Raw genomic sequence first — 12,243 nt, forward strand, 5'->3', positions numbered from 1 at the left:
TCAGTAGTAGCTTTATTTGAAATAAAATAAACTAAGCTTTTCAAAAAATTCCATATGAAAACAAAAAAGCCCATTGACTTCATGCTATTTAGTTTATAATTTGATTTGTTTTACGATATCTTCACCTTTCCAGTTTTCACAGTGATGCTTAGTTTTGCATTGGCAACCCAAACCTGCTACGGAGAAATTGTTGGAAGGGAAGAAGAGGTTTTGGCAGCTGAATGTAGGGACTTTTGGCAACTGAGGATGCACAGAAATCAGCCTGAAATTGTGGTGAATACCTTAGATTGTTATTACCACTTAAAAGATATTAAAAGCAATCCATGTTGACACTTTAAAATGTTGTCTTTAGGTTTCAGGGGTAACTCTCCAGAGCAATTCACACTTTGCAAAGCTATTATTCTTCACTGCAAAAGACAAAGCTGTGTCAGTTTACACCTTGTTCAAATTTTAAAGAAATCCAGAAGCCTTCTTTACTATTGTAAGGCCTAGAGCTGAAATACAGTAACACCATGAGCTGGCTCTGCTTCTGCAGCCAAGTTCTAAGCTGCAGAATCACCCTCTGCAAAGGGCCCAAGTGCAGGCTGCGGAGATGGCACAGGCATTTCACTTTACATTTCTCAGTGGATTTTTGCAGCCCTCACTAGGATGTAAAGCTATGTAAGTCCTGCCCTGGATTATATCAGACTCTGTAGCAGCTCTGACATGCAGAGCATCTACCTAACTCATGGGTACAGGACACAGATGCTGTGGGCTGGTCCCGCATAGGCCAACGTGAGGGGCAGTGGTGAAACATCTGAGTGCAGGAGCAATCACTCTTGATTAATTCAAGTCTGCCTTTGGAATGCCATTAGGACAATTAAGCAGCATGTAGTATTACTGAAAGTGCTAAATCTGGGAAGGAGTCTTGGTTTGAAGCAAAGTAACCGCAGCGTACTGGTTCCCTGCCAGTGGGAAATATTTATCAAGGGCTTGGATTGGAAAACTGAAAAGCCAAACTCCTGACTCCTTTTCTTTTTGATTCATTGTGAGAAAGGTCCTTAGACTTTTGTATTAGATCAGCTGTAAAATCAGCTTAGTAGTATTCCTGGTTGCTCCCACATCACAAGGGGAGCATGCACAGAGGAGCACTGAGGACACTGTTAACCCTTGGCAGAGCTCTTTAGAGGCATGTCAGTCAGGGTGTAGGTCCACAAGGAATTCTTCTGGCAACAAACCTGCTTCAGAAGCTCTCTCCCTATCATTTCCACCCCACGGTATGATACAATCCTCACTGTGTCCCTGCAACCGCCTGTGGGTCTGCACCACCCCAGCCAAAACCTGGATCCTTCCTGGGGCCACACAAGCACGTCCAGCAGGACTCCCCAGTGCAGGGCTGGGACTGCACAGCTGATGGGGAAGGGTCAAAACCTCTTCAACTGGTTTTGCTGCTGGAGGAAAGATAAGATGGGACAAGACACCTGGGAGCTGGAGGGGATTCTCTGCACTGCTGTGTGTATGCAGGCAGGTTTGGTTTAGCACTGCTATAAAAGCCATTTGTGACAATTGTATAAACTTTTGAGGCTAAGTGTCCATACACTTGACTAATGGTTACATCCATGAATGACTAAAATCAATTGGGACTTGGCACTGATTTCAATGGGATAAGTACATCACCCCTAGGTCTTTTGGCCAACCAAAGTCTCTTCTATCCTTGGTTTGTTTTTTTGTTTTGTTTTGGTTTTTTTTTTTGCATTGATATCACTGCAGGCTGGGACAGGACTTTGGGAAATTAATTAGTGTAAGCCCTGATCAATAAGGGTCATAGTTTATGTATTTCATTATCAAGTCTCTAAGAGATTCAGGGAGTATGTGGAGAGCTTGTCACACGCACTCTAGGGCATAGCAGCTTGGATGTTCAAACAGCATTTGATGGGCAAAGTTGGTTGCTTCCTCGGCTTTTAAAAAAATATAGTTCAACCTGTACCATAAAGAAAAATCTATCATCTAAGTTATGTTATGAAAATGCAGCTGAAGGTGTTCATTATGATGATGTCTTGCACAGCAGATGTGAAATATCAGTTGTAGATACTGCAGCTTTGCTTTTATTTAACATTAATTATCAAGCCATCAACAGATGTAAAAAGTTGTATCTATTTTATTGCAGACGTGTCAGGACTCAGGATTCCTTCTAGCGATCACCTTCCCACTCCTTGTCCATGGCACAGCTCCCCTCGCCTCATTCAAATCTTGCTGTAAAAATGCAGCTGTGAAGCCTTTGAAATAGGAACTCTCAAACATGTCTGCAATCTGAGACAACTGCAGACTGTATGTCAACAGCTAATTGCACGTGTGTCCGGCCTCCGCAGGCTGGCACCCGCACTGCTCAGCTGTGCTCCTGAGCCCCCGCATGGCTCCTGGCTCACGGGAGCACCGATGAGCTCGCTCTTGCTTTCACAAACACGTGCACGCACATGCCAAATCCCACGCTTTTGTTTACTCTCTCTAGTCTCCTTTCCCTCTTTTCTCTGTGGCCAAAAGCCACTCTAACCGAACGCCGCAGCGTCCTGGGGGGTAGGACACGGGCTGTCCATGCATGGGGTGGTTTTCAAGTCCTTCACTTGGGGATTGCTGTAACTGTTTGCTTTTTGGGTTGTGCAGAACACCAACCACCTCAGTGGCACAGTCCAAGGTGTGATGGTACTCTAGAGCCAGGCAGATGACAGCAGGTTCATGTGTTCATAATTTTCTTTTGTATTTCCAGATCTTTGCTAATATAATTTTATAATCTTCTATTAGTGTAACGGGATAATAAAAATGACAATATATATCTGTGATCCACCCACCAAAGTCCATGGACTATATCTATGGATCAAACCTTTGGACTCCAAACTATGGAGTCTATGGATCAAACCTTTCCATGCTGCAGCTGTACCTATAGTAATAAATTGCAGGACTCTTACAGGGCCAAATAGGAAGATACAGACAGTCCCTTTGTGGTTACCAAATATGTTATCTCTAGACGTAATTTTTGACCTGCTTTTGCTAGATTATTACAGCAGCAGAAAATCTGTTCCTTAAAGAATCATGCTCATGTGTATAATACCTAGATAGGGAGAAAAAGCAAATCTGGATATATTTTTATTTCATTTAGGACTCCTCTCACCATGAATTACAATATTACAGACTCTAAATGCCTTCTCGTTACCCATAATTATAACTAAAATTATATCAATCTAAACAGTAACTACTCAAATGATTCATCCTGATTGTAAGGAGCATGCTCTCTTAAGTTATGCCTGCCCATCCATTTTAAAGCCTTGCAACAGGAATAGCTTTCCAGAAGGTCATTTAACAGCACATTAAATAAATAAATAGAGCATATTTGTTTCAGAAAACACACTCTAGTAGGGTGGGAAAGCATTTTGGGAGAGGTACGAATAACCCTTGTGAAAACTGATACTTTCAGCTTTTCTTCATTCTTGCTGAGGGTGCAGCACCCACCCAAACACATGCAGAGATGCCATATGATGCCAGGAGGAAAAGATTTTTAATGCTCCCTTACTGAAGGTGTGCCCAGAAGCTGCTCTGTGCACTGCACAGAAGTCACAGCCAGCTGCTGCCCAGCAGCGGAGCGTGGGGAGATGATGACACACCAGCAAAACCCACCGTGGGCCCCAGCAGGTCCCTGAGCCCCTCCTGATCCTGTAGAAGGCACCAGACTTCATGTATTCAGTCCGTGCTGTCAGCCACGTGGAGAGGGGAGTGTGGAAAAAGGTCTTCTTTATTGTAAAAGTAAAACATATTTCTGTCCTGTGATCTAAGCTTATGAGAATGTGGGACAAGATAATGGAAAATAAATATGGGCTCTAGCTCAGATGTTCCTGGGGTGTGTCTGCTTAAACACAAAATTGTCTGACTGCGGTAACACCCAGGTGGAGGAATTTAGAGACCTCATTGCCTGGGATGATGGAAACTACATTTAATAAAAACTTGAAGTCATTAAATTGCATTTATCTCAGAAAACTATTTGTTGAAGATACTTTGTTAAGAGGCTAAGGCCAAGGCCAGATAAAAGACCTCTGGATTTCAGCAGTAAGATCATGGGAGCGCATATCTGCACCTTCTCTGTAGGAGGTCAGTGAAGTTATGCTGATTTACCTCAGCTGGCCTGGCCCAACAGTTTTGCAATATAAAAGAAGAATCTGCTTGAAATATGCCAGAATAACCCCAAAACCTTTGAGTTTCTTGTTTTCAGAAACTTCTGATATCTGTGTGTACAGTTTTGTATGACAGATTTTTTTTAGCTGTGACCCTGGTTGAGCAAAACTCTTAAGCATATGCCTATTCGTATTATGCACAGTGAAGTGAACACAGTAATCCATCTCTGCTAGGAACTGTGGACTAATGGCACCAAACACCATGGCTGGTCAGCAACACTGACATTTTAGGGGCATTCTTGTACCAATCATGCCACCTGAGACCTAAGAGAGAGATGCAGAAATTCTTCTGCAAATACATTTTTATGTGTAAGTACATATATGTATTTCTAGACAAAAAGCAGCCCAGTCAGACCTACTCAAGCGCTCTGCTCACTAGGGTTACTCGACATCCCTGAACAAATACAGTTAGATCCTCCAAATCCACCTGAACAACCTGGCTTGTGAAAATGCTGACATCTGTTAGCCTGAGCAGCTCCCCAGAGGGCAGGCAGTTTCTTCTGCAAATGACTAGAAAAGGATCCGGGAGTATTTTAAAAGCAAGAACGATGAGGCACATCCCCAAAAGACAGAGGCAAATGAAAGATGCAGTAAGGGTGGAGGTGAGCTCAGCTGGCTGAAGCTGCCCCATTCCTCTGGCCGCATGGAACTGCTCACCAGTGCCGACTGTATGGTGCTGTAGGTCAGGGTCAGGGGGCTGTTTAGGCTGAGGAGAATCACCAAGACTAAATTTTTTTCCTGATAGTTGGGGCAATCCAGATCTTTGCATGGGTCCAGGCAGCTCAGGCAGCAACACCGGGTGTGGGGATGATGCAGGAGGGACAACCGGCGCTGCTGCCAGCAGCAGTGCACACTCAACCCGTCCCTGCTTCCCTCAGAGGAACCCGGGAGAGCAAGGGAAGAGATGGAGCTGGGTAGTTTTGCTCCACCAAGGTCACAGTTAAAACCTGGTGCCCACCCCCAAAGATCTGGTGTGCTTGGCTTTCGGCAAATCATTTCACTTCCCTGCACGCCTCAGCTGTTTTGCTGGTAGGTGGAGGCAGATGAAAAATTGGGGGTTGCAGCTCCCTGTGTCTTCAGAGAGATGCGATGAAATCCTGGGCTGGTGGAGAGAGTGGGATTTCTGCCACTTGTGTTGAGAGAGGCCAAGATTTCACCCCTGATCTCAGCTTGGGCCTCAAGGTGACACAGGATACACACACGCTCAGTAAAAAGAAGAGCACACATGATATCTAACAGGCACAAAGAAGTATTCTGACACTTAACTGGTCCCTGCTAATCCCTTCTGCACACAAAGCCCCGTACAGGGGTATCTGGAAGGATCACAAGCTTGTAAAGAAAAAAAGAGAGAGAACATTTAATTTTTGGTTTTTCCTATAAATAAAGTATAGTCATCAAACCACAATGTATTTGAGAGCACATGTTATTGACAGCCTATTCTTGGAGAAAAAAAAAAAAGTGGAGTTTTTGGCAAAGTTTCTCTATTTGCTAAAGATTAAATTGTTCATTGTACAGGGCACCATCTGCCCTTGGAGAGAGATTTAGTTGATGGCAGCTGCAACCAAAGTGTGGAAGATATAGCTGAATTTCTGGTTTCTTTTCAACTAGCAACTGTCATTACAGGTCACATGCAAACTGTGTCATTTTCTGTGACAAGCAGGTTCTGTAGATTTGGGTGCTTGCTACATTTTAAAATGCCACCTGTATGGATCCCAGAAGAGAAATAGCTTGTGTAACACACCTTGAAAGAAGTAAATTTAGATCAGATAAGACAAAGCAATTATGGTTCAACCATCTGGACACTAATGGGGGGTTCAAGTCTCATGTTTACATGGATGGAGGTCAGGGTGTACTGGCGGGTCACTTAAAGCTAGATTTCCTAAATTAATCCAGGTGCTTAAAAAGGCCAAATTATCATCTGCAAGTGTTTACTCAACTGTTGATTAATTCCTCAGTTGCCTCCTTGTTTCTCTTGTGGTGTAATTCCCGGTTAGATTCAATCCCACATTTTTTCGATTCTGAAGAGAATTTCTTAATCATCAAACTAGAGGCTATTGCAGGTGGATTTCCTCCCAACCCCACTTATTGAGCTATGACATTAAAATGTCTAGATTCACTGTGAGACAGTAACGGCTACTCGAGAGTGGGGAGATGCTGATCCTATCTCTGCATTCAGAGCTATATTGATATTACACAAAACTTGTCACTGGCTAAAGCAAACACCTCCAGGAAGGAATTTGTACCTCTTTCCTCTCCCCTGAACACCATAACTCTTCTGCAGGAGAATTATGTTCCCTTTCTCCACTGAGCAAAACAGGAGGGGAGAAGTTAAGAGCACACTGGTAGATTTTATTAGGACTAAGAAACAAAGCAAAACAAAAAAGCAAACCCAAACCTCTTTCCTTTCATCCCTGCCTTGCTATGAAAGTGCCTTCATATTTCCAGGCTTGCTGACAATATTTCAGGATGGTACATCACACACCGTCTCCTCTGGAACAGCAGACATTGTCAGTGCTGGGAGACAACTACTCTCCGGATTGTACTTCACAAAGATTCTGTATAAAGCATTTCTATAGAAGAAAGATTTTTGAAATTTGTGAGTCTCTTAGCCTTTCAGACAAGGATGAGTTCTTGTTAATTTTCTTCTGATGATTTCCACATTTTCTGCAAGAAAAACAACAGCTACTATTGCCTTAAGACAGACTGAACTAGTTGTAACATGCCTAGATTTTTTTTTTTTTCATGTGAAAGAATTTGCAGGACAAATTTCTCAAGGTTATTCTGTTCAGTTTAACTTTTTGGTCTTTTATCACATTTTGTTATGGTACAATGGGATCACGGTTTGAAACAGAAACTGCTACTGTTGGTAAATTGTTAACAAATCTGGTGTGATTAAATCTATCGTTCTGGATAATATATTTTTTTTAATGGGTAGAGGCTTTGTCTTTCCAGCAAAATACTGTTCATTTCAGGTGTCAGCCTATCTTTCTGATTGCCCAGTGATGTGCTCAGACCATCCAAGCCATACCTCCTTGGGAAGGCTCACGCTTCCATCTCTCTTTGCTGCAGAACGGAACCACACTCAAACCTTGCCTTTACTTAGGCAGATGTACCTGTTTCCACCCATGATCTGACATAGCTCAAGCACTTTCAGGATTAGGGCCTTTAAAGAGACACCCAGAAAAATGCTTAAAATCCAAGACTCTGACTGGGTTACTTTTTGCAGAAATCATTAACTGGTAGGAGAGCAGAGCTGCTTATGTGAATTTAGCGTGCAATGTGTTGGTTTCTTCTTTCTTTGTGAGGAAGCACTTAAAACACAAATTCCCACCTTAAAAACCAAACCAGCTCTCAGTGCGAGCTACAAGTAAATCACCTACTCTGTGGTGCCAGTACTGCACATGCTCTTCTGCTGCTGATTTATCTACAAAATATATCACATGCCAGTTACTTGAATTAGGATCATGGGGAGAAGGGAATCATTAGAGAGTAGAAGAAACTCTAACGCATAAAGAAAACTTATCCGTTTGTCTCCTCCACGATGCCTGTTTTATTTCCTCTTCATGCACTGACAGTACTGACGAGGCAACGGATGCTGTAATCCCAAGCAATTGCTTTTGGAGGTAGCATCATTAGCGTTGCAAATATTTGATACAGCAATAGCTTTGAATTTCCAGGCAGGCCCTTTTTCCTGGTTATTGCAATGTGTTTAGCAGTGCTGGTCGGTGAACAGCACAGCCTGGATCAGGTATTTCACTCCTGGTGCTCTTTCCTTTGCTATCAGAGTGCCTTGAAAAGCCAGGTAAATTAGACTTGGAGAAAGGGACACTGCATCTTTGAGTAATGAGGCTGGGAAACAGGGAACACATTTTCCACTAGCTCATGTCTCACTGTATGGCATTCCGATTTCGTGACACTTCATAATAAATCATTGCTTATCACTCACATGGGAACATAACATGGTTCAAGTTAAGATTCGTTAGTGATTGTAAAGAAGAAACATGAATTGCTCTATATCAGGGCTTTTTGATCATCTTTCTGTCCACTGCAGGCATTTTTTAATCGTAATATTTACAGTAACTGTTGTTTAAAGCATAAATAAAAAGGAAAAGAAAAAGCAGAAAATATGAATAATGAAAATAAATTTATTTGTCTTATTTATGTGTTTATGTAAACATTTGGCAATTGCTTTGCACAGCATCTTGTATTCAGTGTCACAGACTGCTGCACCAACATAAGTTTCTAAAGCTGGGATTTTAAATATATATACGTACGTGAGTGTATAAAAAAACCTAAATGCCAATACATTCATTCTGGAGGAGAAGGTTCTAGCAAGCGCATCTAGAGCCAATTTGCTTTAGTATGTCTACTGCAGGGAGAAGAGAGCCTGACCCTGTCCTGCAGTGCTGTTCCCCCCGGACCAGCAGCACGACGGGAGTGGAAACCCAGTGGCATCAGCCTGGACATGAGGGAGAGGCCGAACCCGCTGTAATCAGGGTGAACCTGGGCTGGTCCCTGTCAGCCTGTTGTCTGTGTCCAGGAGCCCATCAAACGCTGCAGGGAAGAGGGCTCCGTGTTCAGCGTGAGGGACATCCGAGAGGTGGGAGAGCCCTCCTTCAGCCCCTGGCCCTGCAGCAAGCTCAGCAACGGCAAAACGTGAGCTTGCATGGGACAGGCGCTGTGGATGTGTTTGGCTAGATATCCAGGCAGTTCCCTGCCGCCTCTGACCTTCAGGAGATGGATTTTTTTCTGTGTGCTGTAGTTCACAACTTTTTCATCAGTAGTTTAGGGAGAGGACTGAAAAGCTTATGGGCTTACAGATGACATCAGTAATGCTTTAGGGGAACAGTAGGTTTATTATGAAAAGACCTACGAACAGCAAATGGGAACTTCCTAGAGTAAAGAATTATAACAAATATACGGAAATTTTTCACCAAAAGAAAAAAAAAAATCTATCTCTTGTGTTAGAAATAGTTTTACTTTAATTTGTTTTCTTTACCTTTTGGGTTTGATTGTGGGAAGTACCTAAAACTTTGGGATAACCTGAGAGAAATCAGATAAGGTAAATATTTTCTGCAACTATGGCTTTGATTATTCCCCCTTCAGTAATTTGCTATTTACTGTATTAATCAACTATATAATGTGTCATTTCTGTTGCTCCCTGGCTGAATAATTTCCAAAACTACAAACAGCTTTCGAGATAGTTGCCAGACAGGCGCAAATTAATACTTTCAGAAATTCTTCCTAGAAATATTCCCATGAACAGAAGTTTTCGCACCCTCTATTTGTGTAAAAGAAATAGAGTTGGGTTAAAAAAATTGCCAAATTATTATTTTAGACAACCTCTCGCATGTATTTTTTCTGGTTTTATTCCAGTTAAATATTGAGCTTTTATAAAGAATATAAAATAAGTTAATTTTTACCTTTGCTAGAATAAGTAGCCTTGTAAGACAAGACAGCAATGGAAGTATGTAGTTAACTCTTTGCAGGATTAGGGATTTAATTTAGTATATACATAAAGGAGAGCCCTGGTCTGCTTTTACTGAGGCAAACAATCCCCTTGATTTGTGGGACAACTTGTCCGAGTAAAATGGCATATGACCAAGGGGCTGTAAATTCAGTTGCCTGATCCATCTGATCTCTCTCCCTGACACTCCAAATCTCAAGTATTTGTGGCTATAGCGGCCCATGTCTTTCATCTGCAGCATGCTCTCTTAAACTCAGTTTTGCTTCTTGTGTTGATGGTCTAGGTCACTGTAAGTAAGACTTTCCCTTCTGCTCAGAAGATCGCCAAACCATATGCAGTAAACGCATTATGTATAAAACCACAAAATCCCCCAAATATCAAGGAGGTTTTTTTTTTAAAAAAAGCCCCACTTTGTTATGATAAAGCACAAGATTAGATGAATTCATTATATCTTAGTTTTCACCTACTACTAATAGATTATTATTTACAAGAATTAACCCCCCTAACTCTTGACCAAGAAAAAAGACAGTTTTTCTAAAATAGATGATACTGAATCTTAATCTGCGCTCACCTGAAGTACTATAGTGAACGGGATTATTCTCCATTTATTTTGGTTTACACTAAACTGGAATTTTTGCCCCATAAGCTTCCTGTAATTTTTGTAAGTGGAACTGCCTTTGTCAGCATTCTTAATATTCCCCCATGGAAATGGTATTAAAAAGCAGCACATTTTCCCTACAATCTCACATTTTATCCTTGAGAAATGAGGGTTTAGGGTAGGGTTGTTTTTTTTTTTCTTGTTCTCTCTTTCTGTAGGAAAACGGCTTAATAACAATCTCAAACGGAGCCTGGAAAGAGACGGTGTATCTTCAAAATGTTAATTCTATCACAAACCATGCCTGGGTTAAAAACAGATATTGAAACAGGGGAATAAATATTTGACAATGCTGTTAAGGCAACTTTGCTAACGATTTTTGAACAACCTCCAACTGAGGTCTAAATGTCTGCAATATCCATAAACAACTCTATACTGTCCAATTAGGGAGACAAAGACATAGAGTCCTGTCAGGAAGATTTGCATGGCTAAGTGTCTGAGATCACAGAGACGATGAGGGATCGTTCGGAGTGATGGGGGATGCACAGAACGGATGACTATCATTACGACATTACAGAGGCTTACACCTTCCCAATTACTGGCAGGATTCATTAGTTACTGCTGCATTTCCCTAATAGAATCCTCTCTCTTTGGCTTATCGCTACCTTCCCTCTGTCTACGTAAACCCACAACTCAGCAGTCGATCACCTATGAAAAATTAGACGGTGTAGCTTCCAGTGGCCTATTTAAAATGAAAAGGCAACTGAATAAGAAATAAAAAAACTCCCCAAAATAAGGGCTGTAATGCAGATATGTGGGAGCTAGAGAAGCAGCATCAGATGGGTTTGGAATTCTCTTGCTATTGAACTGTTTGAGAAAAAAAAAAAATCAGTGGCAGCTGCAGAGAGAAGCATCATGGTAGGTTTAAAAGCACAATGAAAGCATTTTACATAGACATACGTACACACACAAACTATAGGCAGATTGCAAAGTGACAATTACTTAAGGCCTGCTAGGCTGAAGTTTCACAACTAAGATTGGTGAATATTACAGGGGCTCGATGCTGTTGCAATCGACTCAGCCCCATTAAAGATAATGGTGTGAGCATTTCCATGCTGTCATCATGTTACTATCAACAGCATTATCAGTATCAACTGCTTTTACAATTATGCACAATGGCTCTTCCTGCACAAAGACTTAGCAACCACCAAACTCGTTTCCTTTTTAAATACACTGAAAAGAGCGTAGATTTCAATCCTTCATCTGTTCACAGATGAAACAACATTTCCAAATCATCACTGATAGCATTTTTTTTTCCTCCCATTCTAAGGATGGCCAACTGTTCTCAGCGATTTCTATTACATTTCCTACCTATTATTTCATGTAATGGCATTCCTTAAATTTTAAATTAGCTTTGAAGAATAAAAATAATTGAATTCCTGCTGTTTTGTGTACATAGAGGGTGACAGGAGCTAATGTGATAATTTAAACTGTAAATGAGTCTTCACTTTGTGTTCATTAATTACAGCTAATTACTGAATTACAAACCTTCTTGGTTAGGCACTGTTATGTATTCATGTAGCATGTTGGATTTCCAGCTGGTAGAAAACTGTTTTATAGACTTACAAGCTGACACACCAAGCTACCACTAAAACAATTCAGTTTGAAAAATAAAGGAAGGGTGGGGGGTGTATAACTGCTCTTGCTCTTTGAATTAAGTGAGTGATGAGAAACAGTGCTGCAAACTTGAACCTCAGGTGTGCGAGGATCTCGTGTATATAATTAGAAAATATACGCTGTATCTGGTAGGCAGAACTGCAATGATTTTGAGCTGCCACTTTGGGTGAAGAGCATGAGTCTGCTCTGCTCAAACCTGTTTTACACCAGTGTTAGTTCCCTGATTTATACAGAGTCACTCTCTGTATAGAGGCGTATCAGTGAGACAGAAATGCCCCTGCAAATGGGGCCAGTGCTCCTAGCAC

The 12,243-nt window shown here is 41.6% G+C and overlaps 1 protein-coding gene across 3 annotated transcripts in view; it reads right to left on the reverse strand.

Moving 5' to 3' along the window:
* Positions 1-12,243, reverse strand: part of TSHZ2 (teashirt zinc finger homeobox 2) — a 232,445-nt gene that overhangs the window by 10,216 nt on the left and 209,986 nt on the right. The gene's annotated exons all lie outside the window — the stretch shown is intronic.

Source organism: Athene cunicularia (genome assembly GCF_003259725.1).
Source record: "Athene cunicularia isolate RWA chromosome 20 unlocalized genomic scaffold, athCun1 chr20_part1, whole genome shotgun sequence".
Classification (NCBI taxonomy): Eukaryota; Metazoa; Chordata; class Aves; order Strigiformes; family Strigidae; genus Athene; species Athene cunicularia.